The sequence below is a fragment of the Mus caroli genome, unplaced genomic scaffold, assembly GCF_978045245.1.
Source record: "Mus caroli unplaced genomic scaffold, Mus_caroli_1 scaffold_11, whole genome shotgun sequence".
Classification (NCBI taxonomy): Eukaryota; Metazoa; Chordata; class Mammalia; order Rodentia; family Muridae; genus Mus; species Mus caroli.
This window is the reverse complement of record NW_028227266.1, coordinates 24,972,421-24,988,739: the sequence shown is the minus strand read 5'-3', so window position 1 is coordinate 24,988,739 and position 16,319 is coordinate 24,972,421. Positions and strand designations below refer to the sequence as shown.

General features: G+C 39.9%; 1 protein-coding gene and 1 pseudogene across 1 annotated transcript in view; one reads left to right on the top strand and one right to left on the bottom strand.

Annotated features, from left to right (window-relative positions):
• The window catches only part of Opcml (opioid binding protein/cell adhesion molecule like), a 1,159,039-nt gene that overhangs the window by 1,080,131 nt on the left and 62,589 nt on the right, over nucleotides 1-16,319 (bottom strand). The window lies entirely within an intron of this gene.
• LOC110301493 (NADH dehydrogenase [ubiquinone] 1 alpha subcomplex assembly factor 2 pseudogene) lies at nucleotides 7,601-8,063 on the top strand (annotated as a pseudogene).

Genomic DNA, 16,319 nt, shown 5'->3' with positions numbered 1-16,319 from the left:
GAAAATATTGACTACTGGTTTTGATATGTTTATAACAATGCAGACCTTTAATTTAAATGTCTCCAAAAAGTACATGGTACTGGTATGAAAACAGATAGGTTGATCAATTGAATCAAATCAAAAACCCAGAAGTAAACTCATGTACCTACAGACACTTAATTTTTGACAAACAAGCCAAAAGTATACAATGGAAAGAAAGCATCATCAATAGATGTTGCTAGTCAAACTGGATGTCTACCTGTAGAAGAATGAAAATAAATTCATATCTATCCCCTTGCACAAAACTTTAAGTGAATCAAAGATCTCAACATAAAACAGGATACACTAAATCTGATAGAAGAGAAAGTGAGAAATAGCCTTGAATGCATTGGTACAGAAGACAACTTCCTGAACAAAACACCATTAGCTCTGGCTCTAAGATCAACAATTGATAAATGGGACCTCATGAAACTGAAAAGCTTCTGTAAGGCAAAGGAGAAAACAGCAACCTACAGAATAGAAAAGATCTTCATCAACTCTGCACCTTACAGAGGACTGATATGCAAACTATATAAAAACTCAGGAAACTAGATATAAACAAACCAATAACCCAATTAAAACATGAGGTACAAAGCTAAACAGAATTCTCAACAGAGGAATCTCTAATGGCTGAGAAACACCTGAAGAAATGATCGACATCCTTAGTCATCAGTAAAGTGCAAACAAAATGGAGTAAGATTTCATCTTACACCATTCAGAATGACTAAGATCAAAATCTCAACAACAGCTCATGTTGGCAAGGATTTGGAGCAAGGGAAATATGCCTAAATTGTTGGTGGGAGTGCAAACCTGCACAACTCCTTTGGAAATCAATTTGATAGTTTCTCAGAAAATTGGGAATAGATCTACCTCAAGACCCAGCTATACCATTCTGGAGCATATACCCAAAAGATATTCCACCATCCCACAAGGTCACTTTCTCAACTATGTTTATAGTAGGTTTTTTTTTTTTTTTTTTATAACCAGAAACTGGAAACAACCTAGATGTCTCTTAACTGAAGAATGGATAAAGAAAACGTGCTCTTCCGGCCGGACCAGCACCCGGGTAGCTAGAGCACAGGGTCGGCTGACACCCACCAGCTACCCACGACCCCTGCCACAGGATTTTGAGACTGCTGGTGAGTGGAACACAGCTTCTGCTCCAGTCCAATCACGCGGGACCTGAGACTGCTTTGGTTGGGGAGGCAGAAATCTGGCCTGAGTAGGGCCACAAGCCTCTTCCAGTCAGAAAAGGGCTGGGGTAGCTAGGGCGCAGGGTCGGCTGACACTCGCCAGCTACCCACAACACCCGCCACAGGATCTTAAGACTTCTGGTGAGTGGAACACAGCTTCTGCTCCAATCCAATTGTGCGCGGGACCTGAGACTGCATTAGTTAGGGAAGCAGAAAACCGGCCTGAGTAGGGCCACAGGCCTCTTCCGGCCGGACCAGCACCGGGGTAGCTAGAACACAGGGTCGGCTGACACCCGCCAGCTACCCACGACCCCCGCCACAGGATTTTGAGACTGCTGGTGAGTGGAACACAACTTCTGCTCCAATCTTTAACAGTGACAACGACAACAACTAACCCCAGAGATTACCAGATGGCGAAAGGTAAACGTAATAATCTTACTAACAGAAACCAAGACCACTCACCATCATCAGAACCCAGCACTCCCACTTCGCCCAATCCAGGGCACCCCAACACACCGGAAAAGCTAGACACGGATCTAAAAGCATATCTCGTGATGATGGTAGAGGACTTCAAGAAGGACTTTAATAACACACTTAAAGAAATACAGGAGAACACTGGTAAACAGGTAGAAGACAGTAAAGAGGAAGCACAAAAATCCCTTAAAGAATTGCAGGAGAACACTGCTAAAGAGTTACAAATCCTTAAAGAAAAACAGGATAACATAATCAAACAGGTAGAAGTCCTTAAAGAAAAACAGGAAAACACATCCAAACAGATGATGGAAATGAACAAAACCATACTAGACCTAAAAAGGGAAGTAGACACAATAAAGAAAACCCAAAATGAGGCAACACTGGAGATAGAAACCCTAGGAAAGAAATCTGGAACCATAGATACGAGCATCAGCAACAGAATACAAGAGATGGAAGAGAGAATCTCAGGTGCAGAAGATTCCATAGAGAACATCAGCACAACAATCAAGGAAAATGTAAAATGCAAAAAGATCCTAACTCAAAACATCCAAGAAATACAGGACACAATGAGAAGACCAAACCTACAGATTATAGGAGTGGATGAGAATGAAGATTTTCAACTCAAAGGACCAGCAAACATCTTCAACAAAATTATAGAAGAAAACTTCCCAAATCTAAAGAAAGAGATGCCCATGAACATACAAGAAGCCTACAGAACTCCAAATAGACTGGACCAGAAAAGAAATACCTCCCAACACATAATAATCAGAACAACAAATGCTCTAAATAAAGGTAGAATACTAAAAGCAGTAAGAGAAAAAGGCCAAGTAACATATAAAGGCAAGCCTATCAGAATTACACCAGATTTCTCATGTAATTGAGGAAAATATGTAATAAAAATATTAAAAATTAAAAAAAAAAGAAAACGTGGTACATTTACACAGTAGACTACTACTCAGCCATTAAAAACAATGACATCATGAACTTTGCAGGCAAATGGATGGAACTAGAAAGGATGAGCCTGAGTGAGTTTACCCAGACCCAGAAAGACAAACATATTATGTACTCACTTAAAAGTGGGTATTAGTCATAAATTACAGGATAACCATGCTATAATCCACAGACCAAAGAATCTAAATAACAAGAGGGGAACAAGAGGTGGGGGAATGCCTGAATCTCATGGTAAAGGGAAAATAGATGAGACATTGAGAGTGCATGAAGAGAGGGGACTGGATTTGGGAGAGGTGGAGACAGAAATAGGAGAGTGGTGGTAAGGAGATAACAGAGGGAGAGAGAACTAGAAATGACAACTGGATTCTAGGAAAGCATCTCTGGGACAAGCTAGAAACCACAATGGGTTTCCACAATGGAAACTCACAAGAACCTATGATGGTAACACTAGCTAAGACTCATAGCAATGGGGGTTATGAAGCCTGAACAGGTCATCCCCTATAACTAGGCAGGACACCTAATGGAGGGACTGAGATATCAATTCAGCTACAAAACCATTGACCACAATTTGTCCTACCTACAAAATATTCCTAGTCTTACAGTGACTTGATATGCCAAGGCTGGTTGACATCTATAGGAGGCCTCCTCTCTTTTGAAAAGAAGCAGAGGATGAGTTCATGAGGGAGGGGAAAGGAGGAGGAGGGAAAGCTGTGACAGGAATGTAAAACAAATAAATAACTTAATTAAGAAATTCAATGTCTCAAATTGCTATTCTACAACCCTAAAGATGGTACAGGAAACTCTTTCCTTGGGGAAGTGGTCCATATGCCAAGAACTACAAACTTACTCCCTTGTTCCCCGCATATTCCACTTCTGAGAGACATATTAGGCATATTTTAGGGGTTCCCTTCAAACAAGTTTTAGGCAGTCATGACAGTGGGGGGCAATTTAAGGGTCATCACTCAACCCATCTCCTCCTAGTGCAATCTCTCAAAATACTTCTCTATTCTCTCCCAGCACTCTCTCCATCTAGATACCTTTAGAAACAAGTATAGATATATACACAATTGAAAACCAAAATTGGAAAAATAATAGCAATATATCATACTTCTGTGTCCCCGGTTTTATATATAAGTCTGTCACAGGGATGATGTCAGCAAGATGAGAGGCAAGGAAATTCCACATCCTCATTCCTCCCACCAACCCATTACAAACAATTACAAAATGCCCAGAACAATTGTATCCCAGTTCTGGCTATCAGTGAAGGACAAAGTGAATCGCCCACTCACTGTTAGAGAAAAAAAAAGCCACAGCCAGATGTGGGTAGAAATTCTGTGGTTTTTTTTTTTTTTTTTTTTTTTGGTCAGGACCTGGACTTCACCTGGCTGTTTGCTACTGTGTCATAGCTATAAGCAAGTGGCCATTACCAACTGCTTGGAAGAAACAAACAAGAACATATTCTTGGTGCTTAACTTGTCTGCTAGCAATCTAAACTTTCGGTTTCAGTCTTGACTTAGTGCTCAGACAAAAATAACAAATATCGGTCTAAGTCTGATGAAGGAAAGTAACGTGTGTTGGGGATGACATGTGTTAGGATATAATAAATTTTCAGGGGAAACAACAGACCAAAGGCCCTGGGGATATGGGCACAGGGTATATAGAGAGGAATATAGTATGATACCCAAAGCTCCAAGGAAGAAATACAAACCTAAATTGAAAGTCCTCGGAAAATTAGTTACGACACTTAAAAGCACCTAAGTAGAATAGTGGTTGGGGAGGTCTAAACCATACAAGCCATACGTGCTTGAGACAGACACAGGCCTGGGAAAACCTTAACACTAGATGATCCCAAGCCTGAGACTAGACACTAATTAGGAAAGATCGTCAAGCCCAACTTGCAGAGATTAGGAATGTACAAGAGTTCTCAGTGCTTAAAAACACTTCGGAAATACGCCAAAATCCGGAGATCATGACCTAATCAAAAGAACAAAGCCATGTCTGGAAACCATTGAAGAAACTCAACTGTCATATTTACCAGGCGATGACACTTGAGCAGTGGTCTTAAAAATACTGAAAGAGCCAAAGGAAAATATAGACAAGGAACAAAGGGAAATCAAGAAGATGGAATAGGAACAAAATTAGAATGTCAACAGACATCCAGAAATTGCATCTCACAAGTAAGGGACTGGAGCTTAACATGAAAGAAATAAAGTGAAATTCAGTACAAGACTTCAATAGCAGACTTGATTAGATGGAAGAATGAGTAACTTGAAAATGGACCACAGTTCTTCTGAACAAGGACAAGAGAAGGAAGAAAGTCTAATGCACCCTAACGGAGTGTTAGGGTCATTGTCAATTCCCTAAACAAGGGTGGAGAGAGGGAGGCAGAGTGGCTATCAAAAAATGATGGCTGAAACTTTGCAAATCCAGTACCAATGTGGACTTGCAAACACAAGATAAGCAAGGGAAAGCCAGAGACAACCAAGATACTATATAAGCAAACTAAAACACTCTTAGCCAGAATAAGAAATCTGAGGAATGGTCACTACACAGTAGAGTGACTAGAGATGATTATAATCTACTGCTGTTTTTTAAGCTAGAAGTAAGGCTTTTTAAGTTTTATTATTTAAATAAAAGGGAAGACAGACACTTTTAGCCTGATTAAACATTATATACTTTATATGCAACTATAGTATGCCATACATATGTACCATCTTATGTGTTTATATATCGTGAGTTTTAGGAACAGCAATAGAAATACAAAGACAAGAGAAAATGTGGAGAGGAGGAAGAAAAATAGCTTGTCACATGCAAATATAAATGTATTTCTCCCCACAAGCACCTTACAGGTCAGTAGCAATGAGTTGGTGTGGAAAGTATTAAAGTAAAAAACAAAAACAAAAACCTGCAGTAATGTTATATCCAGCAAAACTGATTTAAATTGACAAAGAAATTAAAACATTCTAGATAAACAAAATCACAGGTAGTTTATTATCTTGGACCTGCCCCCAAAGAAATGTTAATTGGTGTCCTTGGGCTAAATGAATAAATATTTGGATAACTCAAAACCTTATGAAATGATAAATTCTCAACTGACGATAGATACATAAACAATATTTGTAAAATGAATCATAATTTTAGTTTATAATTCTACTTTTAATTTTGAAATAAGATTTAAATTACCAAAGTGAAACATACAGAGAGAGAGAGAGAGAGAGAGAGAGAGAGAATCTGTGACCTCAATACCGGAGTTGTGGAGAGTTATACATTAGGTTAATGTATGTATTTTCCCCACAGTAACTACAAATTAAAAGCGATAGATAGACAGACTGACAGACTAGCTGACAGAGAAACAGATGAGGGGATTTACTGGAGGCATTGGCTCTTATTGTTCTGAAAGCTTAAAAGTCTCATGACAGGCCATCTGCAGGCTGGAAATCCTGAAATCTATCAGTCATAACTGAGTTTTATTTCCAAAGATTTATTGTAAGTCTTGGATTCTATGTCCTAAAGAACCTAAATTTTTATTTCTGCATTTGTATTTTTTGTTTGAGAGGTATGTCTGTGTGCCTGTTCTGCATCTTTGTCTCTATGTCTGTGTGTGTCTGTGTGTCTGTGTGTCAGTATCAGTGTCTGTGTTTATTCATAGGCATGCAGCTGTTTGTGTGCACCTGGAGGCAAGGGATGATGTCTGGTGTCCTCCTCAGTCAAATTGTGCCTTGTGTTTGGAGAGAGAATCTCAATGGACCTGGAACTCACTGATTGGCTATGCTGGCTGGCCAGTGGGCTACTGGGATCAAATATCTCTGCTTCCCCAAAACTGAGATTACAGGCCCATGCTGTTAAGACATTATTTTACATTGAGTGTTAAGGAACCAACTTCAGACCCCTGTGTCTATGTGGCAAGTATTTTACTGACTAAGCCACATTCTCAGTTCCTGTTTGTATTTTTGAGAGAGAATTTTACAGAGTCCAGACTGACCTTGAACTCATGACCCTCCTGTCCTACCTTCCTATTGGTATAATTGCAGGCATGTACACATGCTTGGATTAAGTACCTAAAGTTGTCATGTCCAAAGACAGACAAAGAGCATCAGGAAAGAAGGTGAGAAAAAGAGAGGAAAGGATGAAGATGATTCTGTACTTTGCTCTTTTGTGTTGCTGCTTAATCTGGGTCCCCAGCCAATTAGATGGAGCCTACTCATATCGAGGAAAACATCTTCCAGGCTTACATTCAGGCCCCTTCTTCATAAATACATTTAAGATACATCCCGAGGGAATGCTTTCCTGTGCCTCTAGGTGTTCTTTCATCTAGTCATAGAAATACTTAAAGTTAATCATCACACTCTACAGTCAATGGCCACAGATTTCAGATGGATTGAAAGACAATGTTCAAGCCTATGCTAGCTACAGCGACTCAGTTTAGACTTAAAGCATGCATGAATTTAAAGTAATAGGATGGGAAAGAGGTAATCCAGGCAAATATTACCAAACTAGAACAGAGGAAATGGATCTGTATCAGACAAAACAAATTGTATATAAAACTTAACTTGAGACAATGAAGGACTTTGTATAAAAATAAGAGTCAATTCACCAAGAAGATACAATGTCAAATATCAGAAGTTAAAAACAAGTAGACATGAAAGAAATGATGGGAAAAGTAGGTCACTCTACAACAAGATAGCATGAAATTTTAATACTGTAGTTATAGTAACATATAGAAAAACCAATCAGAAGACAAATGATTGAGAAATTAAAAAAAAAAAATCTTACAGACTAACAGGATCCAACACAGAACTAGAACATTTCACTAGGCAATAACAAAATGCATTTTTCAGTACACTTGAATCATTCTCTGCGATAAACCATGTGTGACATCACGAAATAAGTCTTAATAAAATTTAGAAAGGGCTCTCTCTCTCTCTCTGGCTCCCTCTCTGTCTCTCTTCGCCACTGGCTCCTGATGGGGGCAGACTATTCGAGAGAAAAGGATTGTAGAAGCAGCAAACAGAAAAGAGGTAGACTATGAAGCAGGAGACATCCCGACCGAGTGGGAAGCATGGATTAGAAGAACAAGGAAGACCCCACCTACTATGGAGGAAATACTAAAGAATGAAAAATACAGAGAAGAAATTAAAATAAAAAGCCAAGATTTTTATGAAAAAGATAAACTCAGTAAAGAAACCAGTGAAGAACTCTTGCCTTCATCTACTGCAACTCAAGTTAAAGGGCACGCCTCTGCCCCGTATTTTTGAAAGGAAGAGCCCTCAGTGGCTCCCACCAGCACTGGCAAAACTTTTCAGCCAGGATCCTGGATGCCAGAAGACGGCAAAAGAGAAAGTCAATGAATGCACTGTCCTAAAGTCATAGCATTTGTAAGGAGATGGCTATTTTAACAAATAAAAGGTTAAAAGTTAAAAAAAAAAATTTAGAAAGGACAGAAACCATAAAAAATGTTACTTAATATCACATGGAATGGAAATTAGAAACCAGTAGCTGAAGGAACACTGGAACTTTCATCATATGTCAAAATTAAATAATACCCTCATAAGTAACCAAGAGGAGATGAGAAGGAGAACTGTACAAGGCAGGTTGAGACAAAAATGAAGGTTCAACATCCCAAACTTACAGGATGACAGACAAACAATGCTATCAAGTAAATTTATAGTTGCAAAAACTTATGTTTAAACAAAATCTCCAATCAACAACATAAAAACCTACATGAATAAAGAAAATGGAAGTTAATAAAAAATAGAGAAAAACAAATAAATAAAGAGGTGATCCTTTAAAGGATATAAATTAAACCGAATCATTTTTAAAATGAAGAAATGATTATTTAAAAAATAGGAACAAATGGGGATATAACATATGATATCTTGGAAACAAAAATTATGAGCATACCGTGAACATGTGTAGGCCATTAAAAAAAAAAACAATATAGATGAAATGGACTGATTCTCCAAAGCATGTACCCTTTCAAAGCCTACTCATAAAAAAACCAAGAAACTTGGCTAGATGCACAAGTAGTTGGGAGATTTGAATCAGAAAATGTAAAAGTTCCAACAAAGGGAGTCTAGAGAGGCAGCTTGGCTGGTAGATTCAAACAAGCATGTAAAGAATTAACACTTGTCATTAAACTCTCCTCCTCCAAAAACAATACAAACAAACAAGCAAAGCAAAACAAAACGAAAAGAAAAGGAAGAAAGGAAGGAAAGAATGAAATAAAGAAAACTGTTTAGCAAAGGGAAGACTTCCTAGCCTATTCCATGAGGCATCGTTCTAATACCATATACAACAATGACGTAAGGAAGAGCTTTAGAGAGCAATAACCTTTATGAATGCCAATCTCCTGTGAATACAGAAAACATTAGCAAACAGAACATAATAACATCTTGAAAGGCTAATGCACCATGATCACAGGAGTCTTTTTCAGGTGGTGGTTGGTGTATGAGACTCAGTCAGTGCAATGCCTCACTGTTAAGGGAGTGTTGGTGAAGGCGGTGCATATGTATATGTTCAGAATTTGGGAAATAAAGGCTTGTAGATCATCCTTATTTACACAATGAATTAAAAGATAACAAACTATAGGAGACAAGGTTTCATAAACTAAACAAAATATCAATAGCCATGGGGGGGGGGGAGTGTTATGTAGATTAAGTCAGGAAAACATTTGACAAAAATAATGTTGCATGGTGAAAACACTCAGCGGAGTTGCTAGGAATCTTAACATGAGAAAAGCAAAATATAAGAAATCCAGTGCCTACAGGGTGCTCAATGTTGAGTCATTATAAACTTCTTTCAGATCAGGAACAAAACACATTGTTCTCACCACTTCTATTCAAACAAGTTGTAAAAAGAAATTTAAAAAAACCTCCAGACTCAGCCAGGCGTGGTGGCTCACAACTTTAATCCCAGCACTCGGGAGGCAGAGGCAGGCAGATTTCTGAGCTTGAGGCCAGCCTGGTCTACAGAGTGAGTTCCAGGACAGCCAGGGCTACACAGAGAAACCCTGTCTTGAACCCCCCCCCCCAAAAAAAAACCCTCCAGACTCTAGGAGAGGAAGTGAAATTATCTTTGGCAGCAGATGACATGATTATATATGTAGAAAAACCGAATCACATACAACATGGTTGGGATCAATTTTTAAAACAGCAAAACTTTTAAAAGTACAAAATCAGCAAGTAAAAATTGATTGCTTTTCTATATACTAAAAATGATCAATCCCAAAAGAAATGAAAGAAATAGGCCCCATTTATAATCGCTTCTGCAAGCATGAAAATACTCAAAATAAATGTCTCTCATAATACAAAAAAAATTAGACAACAAATCTACAAATTTGTCTGAAATAAGTTAAGACATAAATAACCCATCTATAGGGATATATGCTGCAATCCTAGTATTTGTGGTGGCGCACGCCTTTAATCCCAGCACTTGGGAGGCAGAGGCAGGGGGATTTCTGAGTTCGAGGCCAGCCTGGTCTATAGAGTGAGTTCCAGGACAGCCAGGGCTATACAGAGAAACACTGTCTTGAAAAACAAAAACAAAAAACAAAAAACAAAAAAAAAAAAGAAAAAGAAAAAGAAAAACAGAAAGAAAAACAAAAAGAAAAGGAAAAAGAAAAAGAAAAAGAAAAAAGACAGAAGCAAGAAGATCATGAGTTTCACAGCAGCCTGAGCTGCACGGGAGAGCTTTAGGCCAACTTGGAGTACACAGAGAGATCCTGTCCTCGGAAACAAGAAGATCAGAATAGAGAGAAGAGGAGGAGGAGGAGGAGGAGGAGCAGGAGCAGGAGGAGGAGCAGGAGCAGGAGGAGGAGCAGGAGCAGGAGCAGGAGCAGGAGCAGGAGCAGGAGCAGGAGCAGGAGCAGGAGCAGGAGCAGGAGCAGGAGCAGGAGCAGGAGCAGGAGCAGGAGCAGGAGCAGGAGCAGGAGCAGGAGCAGGAGAAAATAAAAAAGGCCTCCTCTCCATGAATTACAATGGTTAAAATTACTAAAATGGTTAAGACTACCCAAAGCCATCTCCACTAATCTCTCAATGACATTTTTGTAAAAATAAGAGTTCACACTAGAACTTATAAAGACGTGCCAATGACCATGATAAACAAGATCTTTTAGAGAATGACTAAAGCAGAAATTCTATGTTTCCCAATCTCTGAATCACTCCAAAGACTAGGAAAAAGAAAGATTTAAACTAGACCTTTATCATATACCTTATTTTAAGGGATCTTCCTCTATTGCTCAACTGAACATTCACATACAGATTAATTTAAAATTTTTAATTAACAAATTTAGAAGAATAAAGAAAGAAAATTCTTCCTAATATTAGATTGGGCCACAATTTCTTTTGTGAAGGCATCAAAAGCACAAACAACATAAACAGATAGAGAAAAAAATTGAGTCCATAATTATTTATTCTTTTTTCTATCAAAAGATACTATCATCACCATAAAAAAAAACAAAGAAAATATAACCCTTTTCCAGTGTGTGTAAGATATGAAGACAAGGCAAACATATTTTGTGAAGTAAAAAGTCATTCTATCGAGTATTGGAACATAAAATGAACTTGAGAACTGGAGGTTAAAAATGATTGAAATATTCAACGCCAGACCAGGCAGTTTTAGCTCATCATTGTAAAAACATTACCCACATTTTCTCAGTTCAAATAAGATACAAAGTATCACTCTTTTTTTTTTTTAATGCATGCAACAGTAAGCTTCAATTAATATCAGCTATGGGGCACTTGCACCTCAGGTAAGGAACTTGGATGATAAGAGCAAGGGTGAGGAGAAACTGAAAGTGCATCCTGTCTGGTAAGAAAGGCCTTCCTAAGGGATCACATGATCCCCAGAGCCCGACGGACCAAAGTAGAGATGCTTGGCTTTACAGGTTCCCTGTTATCGTTTTTAAAGCATGTGTTTATATTTATTTGATGCTTAAAAAGAATTCACTATTTCTAGTTTTCTCTGTCCTCAAACCCCAACTTGAGAAAGCTATTGTTTTATGAGATGGCTGTGTAGTTGAACCATATTGTTCCCAACGCAGTCTGAGGGCACCAAGGTAGACTCTAGAGTATGATTTCCTGTAACTGCTCTGCTAGCCTAGCTCTGGACATAATGCACAGATCTCCACCCTGGAGGACCAGATACCTTTTCTCTTTGGCCTTTTCTTCCAAGGGTATGACACAACAGAATTCATAATGAGGATAGAAGGTTGCATGGATTTTCTGTGTGACATTTGGGTTGCTCCTTCCCTTGCATTCTTAGTGCTCATGAGCATGTCATAAAATCTTAAAGAAGAGAATGAGAAGGAGGACAAAGAGGAGGGAAAAGAGGAGTGGGAGGAGCTGGAGCTGGAAGCAGCAGTAATATGACCCAGTGAGTGAAGAGGTTGTAGGACAAGCATAAGGACTTGAGTTCATACTCCTAAGCCCCATGTAAAAGCAGGGTAGGGCAGTGTGCCCTCTGACTCCAACACTGAGGGAGCAGAGACAGGCAGATCTCCAATGCTGTGATCAGTTAGTTTATTCTCACAGTGAAGTGAAGAGCTGCAGATTCAGTGAGAGACCGTTTCTCAAAATGTAAGGTGTCCATCAGTAGAAGACATTCAACATAGATTTCTGAACTTCACATACACACATCTATACATATGCATATACATTCATACAAACATATGCTCTCTCTCTCTCACAACTCTCTCTCTCTTACACACACACACACACACAGAGAGAGAGAGAGAGAGAGAGAGAGAGAGAGAGAGAGAGAGAGAGAGAGAGATTGCTTGGTTAAAAAAGTCAGCAAGCAAACAGAATAAAAGAAATTGAGCCAGGTATGATGGTGCGTATAATGCCATCACTCAGGAAGCTGCACACTAAAGATCAGCATGGTGGACATAATGAATGTGATGACAACTTGGACTACCTAGTCAGACTGCCTCTCAACAGCAATCACAAAAGGAGAGATTACATGGTTTGTGTTTTCACAGCTTCTCATTACTGCAGTAGTTATACACTGAATGTCTAAAGTGTCCAAGCACTGGATTTAAAAAAAAAAAAAATGAAGGCAAAGAAAGACCAAGAAAGTTATCAAAAAGTTCATCAAACCAAGGGTGTGGTCAGAACTCTGTTACTGCTGTATGGCCTATATGGCAGGATTGGTAAATGAGCCAAGGTCATTCCTGGGTCCTTTTCGGTAGAACTATCAATCCATGCTGCACCACCTCACTGGCTAATTGTCCAAGGTGCCTCCCCACTTCCTGTGATTCTTAAAGTCAAAATACGATGGTGAGAAGCTAGATGCACGACCAATGTGTGGATCTCAGAAGTAGTATGGTGGGAGGAGGGGTGGCTTTCTAGTGATAGGCTGGAGTCTCTCCCTCCTGTACCTCCCAATTCCTCTGGGACCTTAGCCTTTGTAACTAGCCCTGTTTCAATGCTCTCATTTCCAAGGCAGGGTGGCTTCCCCTCCTGAAGGCTCCTAATACATGACTTTGGGGCAAATGTTCTCTATAAAGAATACCTAAAGGAGATAGAACAGGCTGCAAAATCAAGACTATAGTTTGAATGAAGTAAAAGTGTTTCCAACAACACACAAACCGGGGGAGTCCAGAATGCCTCTGTATAAAAGAGGTTAGATGGTCCTGCTGACTGGACCAGATAGGACTTGAGTTATTCACATACTCTCTAGAATCTTTGAGTGTTTTAAATCTATATTTGTTCAATTATGCATGGGTATGTATCTTCCTGTGTGGGGGTATGTGCAAGGGATAACCTGGAGCCCACAGGCATCAGATGCACTTAGGAGGGTTACAGGTAAGCTATCTGGCATAGACAGGTGCTGGGAACCAAACTCCCATCCTCTGCAGGAGCAATGTATGTTCTTAATTTGTAAGCTGCCTCCCAACCCCCAGTCCCCAACCCCCAAGCCCCACCCCCAAGCCCTACCCCCAAGCCCCACCCCCAAGCCCTACCCCCAACCTCCAGGGCTTTTGGGGTTTCTTGAGCCAGGAGTTTGTTACTAGCTATCCTTTCCCTGGCTTCCCTTTCATCCTCCAGCCCCTTTGTGACTATATTTAAGGCATCTTTTTTAAGTACTATTTTAAATTCTTTCATAATTAATATAATACATCTCAGTACGAAGCTGTAAGCGCTTTGTCTCTTCACTTTTGACTGCTTTTGTAGTATGCACAGAATTCAAGGAAGGGCGTTAAATAGAACTCATAAAATTACCATTTCTCATAATACAAATGTATCGATTTAAACATATATCTTCATCAATGTTTGTCTTAGTTAGGGTTTCTATTGCTTCAGTGAAACACCACAACCAAAAAGCAAATTGGGGAGCAAGAGGTTTATTCAACCTACGTTTCTACATCGCTGTTCATCACCAAAGGAAATTATGACAGAATTTCAAACAGGAAAGGATCCTGGAAGCAGGAGCTGATGCAGAGGCCATGGAAGGGTGTTGTTTACCTGCTTGCTTCACACGACTTGCTCATACTTACTGCTTTCGTTTAGAACTGGGGATCACCTGCCTAGGGATGGCACCACCCACAATGGGTTGGGCTGTCCTCCATTGATCACTAATTAAGAAAATGACTTACAGCTGGATCTCATGGGGGCATTTCCTCACTTGAGGCTCCTCCCTCTCTGATGACTCCAGCATGTGTCAAGCTGTCTCACAAAACCAGCCAATCCAATGTTTATCATTATTTTAACTGTCTGGTTAACAAGGAATGAATGTAACATATGTCCTCCGTCATGACTATGATTTGCCAAACTTTTTCCTCTCCAACTCTTTGTTTCATGTTACTTATCATTGAAAGCAATGTTTATGAACACTACATCCTACTGTGTATACAAAGTATATTATTTAATGAAAATGGCTTTCAGAAACTTGCTCTTGAATGAAAATGTAAAGGTGAGTTTTCTATGAAAGAAAAAAAAACCTGCAGTGGAGGTCCTTTGCCTTTCTGGCAACTTGTAAGACTTGATGGTATCTTTGGTTCCACCTTTACCATGGTCTGAAGGGAGCATCAAGGCATAGCATTGTGCCTGCCGAGCATGGCACATAAGCTCAATGCCCATGGCTGGACAGAGCTCTATCTTCAAAGCCAATGTTGGCCTATGGCTTTTTTTCTGTGGGTTAAGAAACAACCAGGATGGGAACAGCAGAGACTGAACACAAAAAAGAAGGGCGTCAGAGCCATTCTCTCCCCACATCCATACTCAGACCTTGGGCAGCTGAGGAAGCCCTTGGCCTTAGATGTTGCTGTAAGTTCTTGGCAAAGCCTCCTAATCTCCAAGGACTTCCCACGAGAAGTCTTGGTAGAGAGGGAGTCAAGTGTAGAAGACAAACTCCAATGAGCCCTCAAAGCCATATATAAATATGACAGTGAAGCCCTTAGGAAAATAGGATTGGAACCCAAGTTACTTCTGTCCCAGAGCCCTTCCAAACACCTTGGTCCCAGAGACAATGGCCTCCACTGAGATGCCCAAGAGCCTTGACAAGCACTCACTAGGATGCTTTCCAAAGCTTTGTTCATTATCTCTCAGTGATTCCTCTGCCATGGCTACTGTTCCTCTGGGATTAAGGTAGAGAGTAACAGGTGGACAGGAGAAGATACCCAGTAGTTCTGCTCTGCAAGTGAAGGCAGAGAGCACTGTGGAGAAGCAGTCATTTTTGGCCACCAGGAAAGTCCAGTGCAAGACTGAAGCATCATCCCACAGGGAAAAGGCAGAGGGCTTCAAACAGCTCCAAACCAGGACAGCTGGAGACCTGCAGGAGACCTGCAGGAGACCTGCAGGAGACCTGCAGGAGACCTGCTGGCCTCTTCCGAGGTGGAATGGGGGCATCTTATCCTCACTAAGGTATAAACTACTAAGCACAATTTCTCTTGGAAATACATGTACAGTACCTCTTCCCGAATTTCCTATCTCAAGCACCACCCTACTCTGGTCTCATCCACTTCAGTCATTGCTGCTGGTATGTCTGCCTGTTGGCTCTCTACAGCAAAGCCTTTAGGAGTTTTATTGCTTATGGAATCCACAATTCCAAACTTGACATTCCCTTCCTTACGTTGTTCCCAAGGGCTCTTCTTTCAAGTTTTAATTGTATAATCTGTTAAACTCAGTACAATAACTTGCTACATCTACACAGGTATAGCCACCAAATCAGAGTACTTAACATCTACACCTCTTTAACCATTGCAAAGCCTTTTGATGGGCTCTTAATAATTTTACTTAACATCATTGCAAACATGCATTATGTACTGAGCAAAACAAGTTAATTAGCATTTTCTTTTTTTTTTTTCCTTCTCCAGGCAGGTTCTCACTATGTAATCCAGACTGTCCTGGAATTCACTATGTATCACATGCTTATTTGAAACTCACAACCCTCCTGCCTCAGCTTCCCAAGTGCATTTTTTAAGAAATTGGGAACTGGAAACTTCCTTTACTATTTCCATGTACCAATCCATGTCACCTAGTCTCTCGTGAGATCTACTTTCTGTTTATGCTAATTCTCCCTAAATTGCATCACAGAGAGATATTCAAAGCTCTACATTGATTTACTCTTCCTTCTTGGAATCCCAAAACAGAAAAGGGGAAAAAAGACCACAGTTTCCAAGGAGAAAGCTTCATTGGGGGCATTAATGTCTATTAATGGCTCTACAAACCTGAGGCAAATCCA